Raw genomic sequence first — 17,450 nt, forward strand, 5'->3', positions numbered from 1 at the left:
ATGTACTCAGAACTTTGCATCTTCAAGAAAATTGGTCCCATTTTTAAAAAATTTTTTGCTAACAATGTCTTCCAAATACCAGAAGTTTTGTCATCAGAGATTCAGTCATCAAAAAATGAACACCCTGTGTGGAATGGTAAATAAGTTTTTAATACAAAGGTCCTTTTTCTTCCTGGCATCGTATTCACCTCTCATTCATGACCTTCATTTCTTACCATAGATACTAAATCTCTCATTTTATCCTGATACTGCAATGCAGTTACATTTGACAAACCAATTGATAATCATCTTTTTATGATTTTAAATGTCCATGGCAGGTAGGATGTTGCCCACTCACTACACTGGTTCAACAGGACTAGATTTCCAAACAACTGAATCACTTTGTGATGCCGGGAGAACTACATTTAACATCATGTCCATGAAAGTAAAATCAGCACAGAACATCTTTGGAGGTCTGCACTGAATTAAAATGTGTATCAACTGGAATTTTTACTTCCTAAAAGCATAGCATTTAAACTCAGAGATCTTCTGCTATAATAAGGTGCATAAAAATAACAAGTCAATAATAAATTTTGTTGCTATGTGTGTGACTTTATCGTAAAGAAAATTTTGCAAACAAAAAATCCATTTATTTTAAAACAATTTAAGCTGTAGATATTTTGGTGCTTGAAGACGTATGCAAAGTTATTGAAGTTTTAGCCAGGTTAAAAATACGGAGTGTGGGAATAGGGAGACCATGAAGAAATATGAAAACGATCTTTAGATGTCTCAAGTACAGCCTTATAATAAAGGGTGAAGAAGCACAGTGAATGACTCAGAAAGAAAAGCTAAAACTAATGAATGTCATTCGTAGGAAGCCAGATTTTAACACAGTATGAATGTTTATTTTTCCTGTGAAGGAACATTCCATCTGCAGTAATGAACTTTCCCCAACATTGTTGAGAAAATTTGTTGCCATAGATCCTAAACAGTTTGCAGAAAGTATTGGGCTGGAAACCCCTAGGTGGATGTAGAATGGCATCTGTTTCATGGGGAGGGGGACTTAATTTATCCCACAATCAAACATGTGAAAAAACTTTATGAAAAAACTTTCAGATGGCTCTGAAAAAAATATATTATCATCTTCCACATCTACGATGTCACAGACAACTTAAAATAATTTTGGCAACAATGTGAACCCAACACGTTTTAAGGTCATCAGTATAAATCAGAGGGTCCACTTGTTTAAATAATGTTGAAGGTGCCTTGATTTCCTTTGTCTTTTATTTTTTAAAATTAATATACCAAGAGGTAAAAAAGAATTGTGGATAAAATTTAGGTCGGAGACAATCACTGATTCTGAATCTCCAATTTGATGTGGTAGGTGTAATTTACATTTGTACCTACTTACACTTCTGTTTTGGCAATAAATTTTTCTATCAATTAAGAATAGGAATGATTATCTACTGGTGTTGACAAATTACTGGAAAATTTAATGACTTAGGGTTCAGCACAGTGGCCTAGCAACTCAAGTCCTCGCTTTGAAAGTGCCAGGATCCCATATGGGCGTCGGTTCTAGTCCCGACAGCTCCACTTCCCATCAAGCTCCCTGCTTGTGGCCTGGGAAAGCAGTTGAGGATGGCCCAAAGCCTTGGGACCCTGCACCCACATGGGAGACCTGGAGGAGGTTCCTGGCTCCTGGCTTCGGATCAGCGCTGCACCAGCTGTTGAGGTCACTTGGGGAGTGAATCATCGGATGGAAGAGTTTCCTCTCTGTATCTCCTCCTCTGTATATCTGACTTTGCAATAAAATAAATAAATCTTTAAAAAAATGAATGACTAAAGATAAAAATTGCAAGGGCAGGCATGATGGCTCTACTGACTTATCCTCTACCTCTGGGTGCCAGCATCCTATATGGTTGTTGATTCGTGTCCTGGATGCTCCACTTCCCGTCCTGCCCCCTGCTTATGGCCAGGAAAAGCAGCCAAACCCTTGGGACACTGACTCTGTCTAGTAGATCAAGAAGCAGCTCCTGGTCCTGGCTTTAGATAGGCTCAGCTCTGGCCATTGAGATCATTTTAGGAGTGAATCTGTGGATGGAAGATGTTTCCTTTGCTCTGTAAACATGTACCTTTCCAATAAAGATAAACTTGAAAAACAGAAAAACTGTGCATTATTTCACATAGTTTATAAAGGGCAGGAATTTGGAAGCCACTAAAATGGGGTAGTTTTGGTTTAGAAGGTTGTGATTAGCTGTCATCTGGGAATGTAATCACTTCAAAATTTGACAGGAAATGTAGAATTTGTTTCTAAACTCACTCAAGTATTTGTCAGCAGCCCTGTTCCTTAGCTGCAGGTTATTGACTGGAGGTCTAAGTTCCTTACCATGAGGGCTTCTCACATGATGTGAGAGAGATGAGAGGTGCCAGCGTAGTTGCATAGTGGGTAAAGTCATTGCCTGCAATGCCAGCATTTTAAGCTCTGTAGAGAAAAATAATTACAAGAACAAAGCCTTATTGGCATCCAATTCACAATTCATCCTAATTTTCTCCCAGGAATCTTTATTCTATTTGAACAAAGCCCCAATAAAGAAGAGGTGCAGGTCCCAGCTATTAAATCTAGAGTAAGTTCTCGGGATTTCTCTGGTCTCCAAGGAGAACTTGGATTCTTCATCTGTCAGGATTTTAAGCTTCCAGCAACCAAATTTGACTTTAACAAACTTAAATACAAAATGATGTCTGATAAAATAAATTAGGAGAAGTTCAGTGGATCCTTTGGAGGTCAGGAAACTGGACTTTTGGAAGATACTCAACCAGTAATATTCCCAATCAAATCAAGAGCATGGGAATAAGGAAACATGACTTCTCCAGTTGTATGTCCAGTTGTATGTCACTCATTGACATACAAAGAAAACGAAAGACTATGTTTTAATATATCTACATAGGGGAAATTAGCTATGCATTCTTCATTCAGCAACTACTCAAGAGAGGCACTATTTAACAGTTGTTGATTTAGGTAACAGAAAAAGATTTGATTACCTTCATGGAGTTTATTTTCTAGCATATTTCATTGTTTGAAATTTTTATTACATTTTGCTTTTATGAATTAAAATTTCAACTACATTCAACACATTAGGTTTCCTGAGACTTCTGACATTCCACTCCTGGATTTCTGGGAGTCCTGGAAGCAGATCTCTCTGTGAACTTCATCAATGTGATCTTACAAAACACAATATAAAAGCAATAGGCTCTTATGAATTCAAAAATTCCTTCGCAGACCTAACTCTATGACCCACTGTCTAAATCCTCGCCTTGCAAGCACCAGGATCCCATGTGGGCGCCAGTTCCTGTCCCCTCTGATCTACTTCCCATCCAGTTCCCTGCTTGCAGCCTGGGAAACCAGTAGAGGACAGCCCAAAGCCGTGGTATCTTGTACCATGTCAGAGACCTGGCAGAAGGTCCTGGCTTTGGATTGGCTTAGGTCCACCTGCTGTGACCACTTTGGGAGTGAACCAGTGGATGAAGGATCATTCTGTCTCTCCTTCTCGCTGTATTTTGGCTTTCCAGTAAAAAAGAAATAAATCTTTAAAAAATATCCCTTCGTGGGCCCGGCGGCGTGACCTAGCGGCTTAAGTCCTTGCCTTGAAAGCCCCGGGATCCCATATGGACGCCGGTTCTAATCCGGGCAGCTCCACTTCCCATCCAGCTCCCTGCTTGTGGCCTGGGAAAGCAGTCGAGGACGGCCCAATGCATTGGGACCCTGCACCCGCGTGGGAGACCTGGAAGAGGTTCCTGGTTCCCGGCTTTGGATCGGCGGGCACCGGCCATTGCGGCTCACTTGGGGAGTGAATCATCGGACGGAAGATCTTCCTCTCTGTCTCTCCTCCTCTCTGTATATCTGACTTTGTAATAAAATAAATAAATCTTAAAAAAAATACCTTCATAACTGAAATTTCAGGGTGTACAGCAAGTTGTTTCATGATACTAAAAGCAGATAATCCAAATCCTATTTTTTAGCCATTATAGGACATTTTAAATTATTTAATGAAAAATATCCATTTTCAATGGAGATATATAGATAGGTAGATGGATATAGATGTAGGTAGATACACAGTAGTTCAATAAATTCAACCTTTCCACAAATTAATGAAAATTTCTCTTATATGAGCTATTGTCAGAACTGGATATTTTCAGTAGAAACTTTAGGTATTATATAATCAGTTTCATACTTGTAAAGAAAGTCATGATTTTTTTCTTTAATTCCTCATTTACTTTAATTTGACTAGAAGTCATGAAACCAGCTAGCAAAGCTCTACCTGGAGTTGGGAGACAGAATACGTGCAAGGGCTCTTGAGAGAGAAAATTCATGGTATTTGACTCATGATTTTCTTATAGTAAAATCAAACAGAGTGCTATTTACTACAATGTATCATCTATTTTTGAAGGATAATTGTTCAGCAAATTACTAAATTCTAAGACATTTGGATGACTAGGAAATTAGAGGGAAAGAGAAATTAATTTAACAGGTAAAAAGCAAGATGCCACAATTTTAAAAATGCATTTAGTCTAACACAGAAGTACTAGAAAGACATACAGAATATTTCTCTACCTAATAGTTGTGTTATAGGAAAAGGTGATTTAGAAACATCCCTAAATTTAATGATAGGAAATCAGAAATGGTTCCATCTATTTTTACTGAACATTTTTGCCCTCTCTTATCTTTGCTTTCCCTATTATTTTTGGAGAAAAAGCATTGGCCTGCTTAGCAGAATTCTACCTCTTGTTCTTCAGATTTCATTTCCTTGCATCTATCCAAAAATTTATTTCCAACATTTGTTCTAATTAACCATTCTTTTAAAAAAAGATGTATTCATTTGTTTGAAAGGCAGAGATAGAGAATTAGAGAAAAGAGGGGAAGATGGGAAGAGGGGAACGGGGGAGAGAGAGAGAGAAGAGAGAGTAAGAGAGAAAGAGAAAGAGTAAGAGAGGGAGAGAGAGAGAGAGAAAGAGTGAAAGAGAGAAAGAGAGAGAGAGAGAGGATTCACTCCTCACAAACGCCTGCAGTGGTCAGGACTGAGTCAAGCTGAAGGCAGGAGCCTGGAATTCCACCCAGGTGTCCCATATGGGTGGTAGGGAACCTAGCATCGGGTCATCTTCAACAACTCTTCCAGGTTGGTAGCAGGGAGCTGCATTTTAAGTAGAATGATTGGACCACCCAGTAGAGCAAATCAGAACTTCTGTAGAGTGCCAATGCCACAGCTAGCAGTTTTAAGACATTGTACTACAATGCTGGTCCCTTTTATTGATTCATTATCACAACTCAAACTGTAATCTCTCAGAAAACAATGCCATATACTTATTTGAATCCACTTTCCTATTGAGAGCACAATTATCTGCTTCTCCTTCTTGAGCAATTCATCTAGATAAAGTTTCTTCCTCCTCCTTTTGGGCTTTTTCTTGAATTTCCATGAGTGTTTTGTTTTCCCATATAATTCTATTGAAACTTCTTATATCAATAAAAACTCTGATTTTATTCTCACTGCTAAATTCAATAGAGACCGCACAGTCCTTTTCTTACTTGGCTTGGCAACAGTGTTGACTGAAATTGATTACTTTGATGTGCTTTTTAAAAATACCCTTTCCATTATTCTATTGGTACTTTTCCTTCCCGCACTGATTTACATTTAATTTCTGTGGCATTCAGACTGTTGGACTTCTTTTGCTCTTTGAGATAGTCACTTTAATGTGACTTCAAGTTCCTCCAACAGTGTCTTGGCTGTAAAATTATTTAATTCCCAATTATCTTTTTGTATCATAGACCATTCCCCTGAACTTCAGAAATGTGGATACTTTTGTCTACTTCATAATCTTGGGTTTTTGTTTTGTTCCATGTCTAGCAGAAATATGAGAAACATGTTAACTTCAAAAGAATTTCTATGTGTCCTCTTTAAACATCCTTCTATGTTTTCTTCCCACCTCAGTTAATACAGTGCCACCTTTAAGATACAGTAATAGAGTTATTACCAAATTTCATTTGTGCAACACACATTTGTGGCATAACAATTCCTGCTGATTCTACTTTTCGGATACGTGCAGAATCTGATCACTTGTTACAACTCTACTGACCCTTGCTCTCAGGCCATGTAAAGATCTTCTCTCGTTTGAATTGTTGAGTCCTCTCTTCTGTGTTCTTGCCAGCCCCACTCAGAGTACATTTCTGACACACATGCCAGTGCCAACATTTTAAAATGCAAGAAGGATCATGATTCTTTTCTGATTAAAAACGCCCCACCATATTCAGAACTGAGGAGGCTTTTAAAGATATCAGTATTGGAAATTCATCCTCAGAGATTATGGTTTAACAAGTCTTGCCTGGAATCTGGGTTTGGCAGTTTTAAAATATTTTATTAAGTAACTATGAAGGAAGCCCTGAATTAAGAACAACTGTGTCTCATTATGCAGCCTCACTATTTCTTTGGAGTGCTTTTTTTTTCCTTTTCTTCTTCATTTCTTCTTTCAGTACAAGTTGACTTCTTTGACATTTCTAACACATCAAACATTTGTTTGCCTCAAATATTTTTCCTCTCAAGTTTTCTCCATGATATCATTACATTCTGACATATGAAAGCTTATTTTTGTTTATTTTCTGGTACACTTTAGTTGAACATGAACTCCAGGTGAGCTAGAATTCTTTTCCTGTTTGACCATTACTTTTCAGATGGCTTCTTTATCTATTTAGTTCCTCAATCAGGATATATTAAATACATAGTCTATAAAAACCCTTTTGCTCAATGCATATATGTGAAACATGTAAGACATTTTCAAAGAAAGAGGCAGAGCAAATGGGGCTGGAAGCCTTCTCTTTTTGACATACTGATTGAGTCATGATTTGAATACCCATGTGAAAATATTCATCAGAAAAATGAAGATAAAACTTTATAGTTTGTGAGATAAGCCAGAGATTTATGCATAATTTTGTTAATTGTCAAATTTAAGACATTGGAAATCTGGGGAGGGGATTACAGTCCCATTGGAAAACTTATAGAAGGAAAGACATGATTGGTTTTTTTAAAAAGCCTAGTATTTATCAAAAATGAGAGTGAATTTGGGAGACAGACTGATAAGCTACTGAGGGGGCACAGTGAAAGGCTACTTAGAATAGAGCTTCTCCAACAAAGGAACATGACTTTTTCTATTCCCCTGGTCCTGGTATCTTTTATTGGTTATTGCTCTGATCTCATGGTCCCTGGGCGGAGCTATTAGCAATGTACATGTTTTAGTCCTTGCTTTTCTGTTTATGCAATACAAGACAAATGAAGTAATGAGAGGCCCACACAGTTGCTTGAACTTTTCTGTGTCAGTAGGGGACTAATAAATATTCTCCTTGATATTACTCAGGTGAAGTCTGGGACTGTGCCATGGGAGTTTAGCCTGTGCTTTGAGTTCCTGCGAGGTAATAACACTACTTTGTATTCAAAATGGAGTTTAAGTGATAAGCATCTGCAGAGACTTCACAGCACCCTTAGCAGCAGGGAAATGTGGAATGGAAGGTGCTAAAACTGTAATTAGAACAAGGCATCTGTCTCCCAGCTCCTACAGAGCAGCTACTAATCAATGTGATCACTCACTCTGAGTGGGAAAGTGCTCAGCCCCATGGCTCTGCTGGATGTTTTCCCAGGCACTAGGAGCCTGGAGACTGGTGGAGAGCACCCTTGGCTTGGAGGAGAGAAAAATGGAAGTATTATTACTTACGAAATGTGGCAATTTTAAGAAGGTGCTTGCTAGGCATGTGTTGATTTACATTCCCCATCAATTGCGTATTTCTAGAGCAATCTGGAAGCCAATTATTACTAAAAGTATAGCTCACTTTGAAACATTTGAAGTCTGATTCTCCAAAATTTTTTTGATTCTCTATCCTATATGTTTACTTGCCCTTAGGACAATTTGCTCACATTTGACAGGTTTATCAGAGAAGATAAAGACGATTTAATGCAATCATATCAATTTGCTATCCTTTACCAATTCTAGTTTCAGCAGCATTTCCCAAAGTAGATCTATAGACTACTTCTCTTAAAATCTCCTTTAAAAATAGCTCTTTAATTCAATGTGTCAGATAAATGCTGCATATCATATCTGCCTTTCAGAAATTCACAGTACACACTGGGGTATTAAAGGCTGCTTGCTTTCCTGTAATAAAGAAGCTGACTTAAATGCCTTTGAACCCTCCATTTCCAGAATTTATTTCTTTAGAGAGTTTTTCTTTTTTCTTTTGTAAAAGATATGAAACAGAATTAATGTTCCAAAAAAAGACTTTAGTATAAGCTAGATTAAATATTTCTTATCATTGATGCTTAAATAATGCCTAAAATGAGGTCCGGAGATTTCCTGAGGAGTCCTTTATGCCCATTCTTTATTACCTCTGATAACTACATGTTGTACAATCATTTGGGATAAGTGGGCTAAGATTTTAGTTCATTCTTCTATTCAAAAGTATAAATATGAAAGCCAGTCTTTTTATCATAGTGATCTGTCAGTTTAAATGTTATCTCTGTTCTTATCCAATTTAGCCCCAGCAGCCATAAACCTGGGGTGTAGTTTTCACTCCTGCCCAGGCTTTGACACCTGGTATCTCTGAGTCCTCTGCATACAGAACGGCATTGCTTTCTCCCTTTCTTTTTCATAGTGGAGGGTTTTTCCAATGGATGACATTTAGGACATTTCCCAGAAAGTTGAATAGGAAGATTCACTCACAGACAGGCACATTGCGTGGTGAGTTACAATGGGTCTCAGCAAGTTCAGAGAAAATGCACATTAATTCACTCTTTATACAATCTTTCATTGTAATACCTTTGTATGCTTATGCAAATATTTAGAAGAAAGAGAAAATGAGGCATTTAGCATGCTAGTCCCTTCTGTCAAGATTCAAAGGAAGAATTGCTGTAATGTAAAAGATACATGGACACACCATGGAGAAGGTCAGAGAAAAGGTGAAAAAAGAGGCACCAAATGATTAAAGGTATTTTTATGGCTGAAATTCTCATTTCTAGAAACATGGAACTTTCACTTTTTTGTGGTAGGATGCATACAGTTTACAGGAACATCCTATTATTTTACTGAATGAAGAAGTCAATGGATTGCACAAGGAAGTGTCATCTCTGTTATCCATTTTAAATGACAGGGTTAGATGAAACATAGTGGAAAATGAGGGACAAGAATGGCAGGAATAACGAAATATGAGGAAGGGGAAGTGAGGCAAATCTGCAAAATTAGAGAAGACCAAAGGACAGAAAACCCTTATAAGTATGATCCGGCATGTTGTGCAACTTCTCTTGGTGTCTGCAGGACTTTCAGAAAACAAACATTATTTTCAATACTCGCTTTCTGTTTCTTAAGCATTATTTACTTATGGATGAGAGAGAGAAAGACAGACAGAGACAGACAGTAATTGCCTATTCACTGTACCCACTACAACTGAGCTGGGTGAGGCTGAAGCTGGGAGCTGGGAACTCAGTCTGGGTTGCCATCATGAGTGGTATGGACCCTAGTACTAGAGCCACCATCTGCTATCTCACTGGATACACAATAACAAGCTGCTGGCGTAAGGAGCAAAGTGGTGCACTGAATTCCGGCAGTCTTCTACAGGACAAGGGGCACAGGAGTCCCCCCAAAGAAGCCTCAACAACTTCACCAAACATCTGTCTTTCAGTGCTTGTTTCTGCAGGAGTATATGCATGTCTACTTAATGGGATTAATGGATTGTTGGAGAAAGGTCCAAAGATACTTGCTTTCCAGTTAAATATTAAATATCAGAATTGGATTGATGAAGAATTAAAATTCAACAGACTTAAAAAGCAGTGAGGAGGCAGATATTCTCACGTAGCAAGCTAATCATCTGTCCAAAATGGGTGCCGGCTGTGTCACTACTTCACTTCAATCCAGCTGCCCGGTAATGTGGCCTGAGAAAGCAGCAGAAGGTGGACCAAGTTCTTGGCCCCTTGCACTCATGTGGAAGAAACAGATGAATCTCCTTGTACCTGGCATTGATATGGTCCAGTCCCAAACTTTGTGGCCATTTGGGGAGTCAACCAAAGGATGGAAGTTTCTCTCTCTCCTCCTTTCTCTATAACTTCACCTTTCAAATAAATAAGTATATATATATATATTTGAAGTAGTGAAGAAGGAAATAAGGGACAAGAGATACTTCATAAGGAGGAATTGTCTGAATTCTATTTCCTAAAATAAAAATTAACCTACACTGCATGTTAACATACATACATACATATATACATATATATATATATATAGATATACACATATATAGTTACTCCTTTTTAAAGATTTCTTTGTTTTTATTTGAAAGGGAAATTTACAGAGAGGAGAGAGGGAAAGGAAGGAAGGAAGGAAGGGAGAGAAAGAGAGAATTTTCCCATCTACTGGTTCATTTCCCAAATGACTGCAACAGCTGGAACTTCGCCAATCTGAAGCTAGGAACTGAGAGTTTCCTTTAGACGCGCCCCCCCCCCCCCCATTTGGGTGAAGGGGCCCAAGCGCTTCAACCATCCTCTACTGCTTTCCCAGGTCATAAGCAGAGAGCTGGATTCAAAGTGGGACAGTTGCGATATGAACTGGCACCCATTCTGGGATACTGGAGCTGCAATCACAGGATTAGTGTGCTGCACCACTGCACTAGACCTTGTATATATAAAACTTTTCTTGATTCATACATTTTCATGAAATTTCACAGAACAATTAACACATCTTTTTTTTTTTTTGACAGTACTGGTTGGTGTTTGCTTTGGGAGGCTACTAAAGGCTTAGGAGTGTTGAATACTCACTTAGATTGTTCATAGAATCTATTATTTAAAAAAAAATCTTGAATTTTGCCTGACCAGTTATGCATGTATTTGTCCACATTGGATATCATTTATGTGACAATTTTGCATATCATTTGTCCACATTCAAAGTCTACTTGTGTGCTGGTAACACCACTTAGGGCCTGCACAGAAACAGATACAATGAAAAAGATGCATGCTAAAACGTGGGATAAGATTGAAGGAATTGGATTATATAATTATAAAGGTTTGCGAGTCCCAGATCTGAAGGGTGGGTCTCCATGCTGAATCTCAGAGAAAAACCAGTGCTGTGATTCGAGACTGAAGACTGCTTGCTTCTGAGAAAGGGAGGATGAAGATCAAGAAGGAACTGCAAGTGAAAGCTGCACATACGTCAGGGAAGAAAGCGTAATAAATCCTGAAGAGCAGTAAGGGCCGCCAAGCCTGCCACCAACGGGTGGCATTGGGCACAGCGCCTTAGATGCTGCCAGAACACTCACGGCCCATGCCATAGTGCCATTTTTGATTCTTAATTCCTCTTAGGGGCTGTGATTTCTTACTGAGGAGGGCATACCCTGGGAAGCAGCAGTGGTGGCTAAAGGGTTGCAGTTAACTAAATCCACATCGTAGACTTGAATCGAATTCCTGCCTTCTGGTTGTGACTGGGCACTGGTTGTTGTAAGCATTTGAGGAGGGAAACAGTGGGTAAAAGATTGCTGTCTGTCTCTTCTTCCTCTGTTTCTCAAATAAATAGTCAATGTATGCACAAATTAAAAAAAATTAAAAATACTACCAAGAGTTTTTCCATATATTTTATATTTATGTGAAGGATGATACTGAATTTACTGCACACATACAAACACACGCACAGTGCTCTTGCAATTCTAATTGCAAAGAAGAAACACACAACGACATTTGTAGGAAGTTAACGATGGCGTTATCTGAAAAATGCCCACCACAATCCAAGAAGGGAAAATTTTACCCTGTCACTTCATGCTCCTAAAAGTCCAAGAAAAGTTGCAAGTCTAAGTAAATAGAGTAGATGTCACCTTGTCAACTGGAAGCAAGCTTCTGTGATTTTTTTTTTTAAGAGCGTAACAAATGCTATCAAAAACATCCTACTTTGATATTCTTCCGCCTAGGAGTTTAAATTCATTTAATGCTTTTGAATGGAATATATCTGCTTCCTTTAGGGAACAGCCTCTGTTCTTTCCAGTCACAACTCCCATCTCTGTGGGATGTCTTTATTATTCTCAAATTGCACTATCTTATTCCATTTACTTTAAACTCTCCAATAGTCAGGGTGTCCACAGCAGGAGCCAGTAGGTACCTTTTCCAAATCTGATCAAAATCTTTCCCTTCTAGCTGCCAGCACGGCCAGGTCCATGGCCAATCAGGCAGTTCATTGTTCTTGGTAGCTCACGCAGCTGCTCATCAAATGCACAGCTGTGGTCCTGACCTTTCGCAATACCGTTCAGAGAACCAGCCTCATTTCATGAAATAGGCATGTTCTTATTTAAAATTCCCAAAGATCTTCTACTGGCTTTATAATTAAATCTATATTTCCTTAAGTCTCAAGACAGTTTTTATCAACAAGCAACTGTATTAGTAAATCTTATTCAGGTCTTGTATAAGGCCAACTTGTATAACCAAGAATGCAGTGTATTCCAGCACAATGAAATTCAGGAATGAAAAATTTAGGGAGGGGGCTTAAATGACTTAAGGAAATGTTCATGTTTTGCAATCTCAGTATTCCTGAGGAAATAATTGTCTTCAGAGTGTCTGTTTATGATATTATATGAGATGAAAGAAAATTAGTTACCATTTACAAAAGCAAGAGATCTTTCAGTGTTTTAGCATATGCCACTATCTTTATATTTTTATATATTTTAAATGCTATTGTATATATTTACAAGAATTCTTTGAGGTGAGTTCTTTTAAATTTAATTTAAATTTTTAAAGGTTTATTTTTAGATGAAAGACAGCTCTACAGACAGAAGAAGAGACAGAGAGGGAAGGTTTTCCTTCAGTTTCCAAATGACCACGATGGCTAGAGCTGAGTGAATCTGAAGCCAGCAGTTAGCATCTCCTCTGAGTCTTCCAGGGTGGGTGCAGGGTCCCAAAGATTTGGGCCATCCTTGACTGCTTTCCCATGCCATAATCATGGAGCTGGATCAGAATGGAGCAGTCAGGACACAAACTGGCGCCTATATGGGATGCTAGTGCTACAGGGAGGAGGATTAGCCTGTTGAGCTATGAAAATAGCCATAATTCACACATTTTTATGAAACAAACTAAACATTTTTGTTATACAATTGTCAGAATGTTTAAAACATTCATAGGCTTACATAACCACACTACTTCAGACAGAGAACTCCTATGCTTTCTGCTTTGAATTTCATTTTCTCATCCAAATTCTGTCTCTATTCCTAACCCCTTAACAGTTTTGAATTTTCAAGAATTCACATAAGTGCAATTATCTGCTAATGAGATATTTTAAAAGATTCATTATTTGAAGGCAGATTTTCAGAAAGAAGGAGAGAAAAAGAAAAGAGAAAGTCTCTTCCATCTGCTGGTTCACTCCCCAAATGGCCATATTGGCCATGGCTGAGCCAAACCAAAACCAATATCCAGGAGCTCCTTTCTGGTCTCCCACATGTGTGCAGGGTTCCAAGCATTTGGGCCATTCTGTACTGCTTTTCCAGGCCATAAGCAGGGAATTAAATCAGAAGTTGATCAGCTGGGACTCTAACAGGCCTCCATAAGAGAGGGTGCCACCAGAGCTCCAGTACCATAAAAGTATGACTTAGATACATTTTTTCAAGATTTATTTATTTTTATTGGAATATCAGATATACAGAGAAGAGGAGAGAAAGAGAGGAAGATCTTCCTTCCTCAAGTGGCTGCAACGGCCGGAGCTGAGCTCCTATCTGAAACCAGGAGCCAGGAGCCTCCTCCGCGTCTCCCACACAGGTTCAGGATCCCAAGGCTTTGGGCTGTCTTCCACTGCTTTCCCAGGTCACAATCAGGGAGCTGGATGGGAAGTGGGGTTGCCAGGATTAGAACCGCAACCAATATGGGATCACAGCACATGCAAAGCGAGGACTTTAGTGAGGGCTCCAGCACCAGGCCCTCTTTGTTGGCTTTTAAGTAAGTGTTCTTGTCTTATATTGAGATATTACATTCTTGTCTGCAAGTTATTTATTTAATATAAGTTGATAGGTGTGTTAGTTGCAAATGGTTTTCTCTTCATTTGCAGCTTGTGGTTTCATTGCTTTAACAATGTATTTCACAGGGAATAAATTTTTGAAATGCTTTTAATAAGAGGTAGAGAGACAGAGATACACAGAACTCTTACATACTTGTTGATTCTGCAGATGCCTGCAACAACCAGGTGTAAATCAGGCCAGTGCCAGGAATCAGAAACTGAATCCAAGCTTCCCACAAGAATGTAGGATACAAGCTACTTGTGCTGTCACCTGTTGCCTCTAAGAGTATACTTTAGCAGGAAGCTGCAACTGGAAGAGAAGCTGTACCTTCAGTCCTGGTACTGAGATACCCATGGGTCCATGTGCCCACCAGAGCAGTCCACAAGATTCGGGCTGTCAGACTGGGGACCACAGTTTGTTTTTGGCTCTAAGCCAAAGTTCACCCTCAGTTCCTTGTCGTATACACTCTGGGAAGTCAGCATCCTGCCTGGCAACTTATTAAAAGTGCTGACAGAAAGACTCTCCTCCTGAGGCTGGAGTTCTAGTTTGTGGGATCTCCCCCAAAGATTCCTCTAGTACCCCTTTGCTGGAGTGGGTAAGCCTACAGCCTGCCATCCAGCCTCCCGGTGCGCAGGGGACAGAGGTCGCAACAGAGTTCTGTCTAAGCAGTTCCGGTTTATTTGAGAAATTCATGTTCTGATATAGAACAGCGAACAGCCTGAGGCCAGGAATTCCAGGAGGGGAGAACTAGGATCCAACTGTCATCAGCACCAGTGTGGAAGCCACCTCCCATAGGCCAGGGGCAGGTGAGCAAGATGGCCCTCGCCAATCAGCCGTTCTTTGAAACCACGTGACCCCTGCCCTGGTTCACGCCCAGGGCTCTGTCCTTGGCCGCCATCTTGCTGGCCACATGTAACCCAGTGACCTTGACTGTTAGTTGCCATCTTGTTAACTTAGTGACCTCTTCATCCCTGAGCCCCACACTAGCTGACTACATCAAGAACATTTCAGGTGTACTCTGTCCACCCAGGGGTAAGTCACATACAAGTGAAGGGCACAGGAACTCGTGGATGCAGGGTACATGGGGCCACTTTAGCAGATCTCCCTCAAACCTCTCTAGACCTATGTTTGAAGAAAGTTTCCTTTAGCTAGCATATAATGGGGCCATATGTTGTTTTTATGTCGTGGTGGTTTCTGCCATTTAATGCTGTATTTAGATCATTGGCCTCATGGCAATTAGTCAGCTGTTTAGATTCAAATGCTTTGTCATATGGTTTTCTGTCTATTTCTTCTGTTTGGTTTATCTTGCTTTCTTTTTCCTGCCTTCCTTTGGGTTGTTTCTACATTTTAGTATTTCATTAATTTTTCTGTAGTGTATTTGATTAAACATCTTTATATAATTTATGTTAGTGAGCATTTTAGGGATTACAATACAGACTTAGGTTCCACCATCCACCTGGAACCAATCTTTTGTCACTTCAAATAAGATACAGGCATATTATAATCATATAGGTCTCATTATCTACCCTCCTAAATTTCATAGTTGCTTTGTATTTTGCATTTGCATAGGTTGAAAATTGTATTACACAGTTTTGTAATTTCAGCATTTCACTGTCAGAAATATTTTAAGGAACTCAGGCTGAAATGAATCATCTATCAGTTTACCAAGATACTTGCCACTTCTGTTGCTCTGTCTTCTGTCATCATTTCATCATTTGAGAATGTGTATCTTATTTTCATTCCTGAGTGAATTTTTTAATGTATCATACTGATTTTATAAACTGTTTTTTTAAGATTTACTTGTTTTTATTGCAAAGTCAGATGTACAGAGAGGAGGAGAGACAGAGAGGAAGATCTTCCGTCCAATGATTCACTCCCCAAGTGACTGCAATGGCCGGTGCTGTGCTGATCTGAAGCTGGGAACCAGGAACCTCTTCCAGGTCTCCCACGCGGGTGCAGGGTCCCAAAGCTTTGGACCGTCCTTGACTGCTTTCCCAGGCCACAAGCAGGGAGCTGGATGGGAAGTGGAGCTGCCCGGATTAGAACCAGCGCCCATATGGGATCCCAGTGCTTTCAAGGCGAGGATTTTAGCCACTAGGCCACGCGGCCGGCCCCCACAACCTTATTCTTGTAAAGTGTTGTAATTCCTGTGTGTTTCCTTAAAATTGCAATGGCTATCATGAGAAACCATCAGTCATTTGAATGCTTTTCTACAGGCTTTGCAACATTTTCCCTGGCTGCTTTCAATACTTATTTTGTGTTTTAATTACAAATTGATTATGGTATGTGTGATAGTTTTCTTTGAGTTCATAATCCTAGAGCTCACCGAGCTCCAATTATTTGTAAATTTGTATTTTCCCACCAAATTTTAGAAAATCATTTCACATTATTTCTTTAAATAATACTTTTTTCTCCCTTAAAAATATTTTCATTTAAACTTCAATTACCTTTGTTTTGTGGCCTGTTATTGCGTCATAAGTCACAGAGATGCTAGGTTTCTTTTTCCAATTTTTTTCCCCCTGTTTTTTATTTGCATAATTTCTATTGACCGAATTTTAAGTTTTTCATTTGCCACTAAACACATCTGGCAAAATTTTCATTTCAAATCTGCCGTTTTTCAGCTTCCAAAATTTCTACTATGTTCCTTTTTATTGTGTTTCATTTTATTGTTGAAATTTACCATGTGTTCATTTATTGATGCCATATTTTTACTGATTTTCTTTGAGCATTTTCAAAAGTAGTTGTCTTGGCTAAAAGATATTTTCAAAAGCAGACATCATTATCACTTCCAACATTATCTCAGTGTTTATTTCCAATTGTTGTTGTGCTCTTAACTACACATCATGTGTTTTCTAGTAATTTTTGATGATGTGCTCTTGACTACGATATTTGGAGCAAGTCTGGGTTTTGTGATTTTCAGAAAAGTGTCAGTCTTTCTTTCCCTAGGGTAGTTAGCCTTCAAGAATGAGAGACTTGGGCAGGTGTTAGGGCACAGCTGGTTCAGCCTGTGCCTCTGATGCATCCTTGCCTCAATGTGGCTCAGTCCTGATTGTTGCAGTCATTTGGGAAGTGAACCACCAAATGGAAGATTTCTTCCCTTCTCTCTGTATCTCTGTCTCTCAAATGAATAGAGTAAAAATAAAATTTGAAAGTACAGAACATGGAGGAGAAAATCCATGATTTTTTTTTTTTTCATTTCTTAACGCCAGCTTCTTGTTGATGTACACCCTCAGAGGCAGTGTTGGTGACTCTAGTAATTGGGTTCCTGCCATCCAACTGGGAGACCTGAACAGAGATTCTGTTTCCTGACTTTTGCCTGGCCTGGCTCTGCCAGGCTCAGCCCAGCTGGGCCAACACCCAACTGTTGTGGGCATCTGGGAAGTCAACTGGTAGATAGTTCTCTTTGTTTTTGATGTTTTTTCACTTTTTA

This window comes from Ochotona princeps, chromosome 5 (genome assembly GCF_030435755.1).
Source record: "Ochotona princeps isolate mOchPri1 chromosome 5, mOchPri1.hap1, whole genome shotgun sequence".
Taxonomy (NCBI): domain Eukaryota; kingdom Metazoa; phylum Chordata; class Mammalia; order Lagomorpha; family Ochotonidae; genus Ochotona; species Ochotona princeps.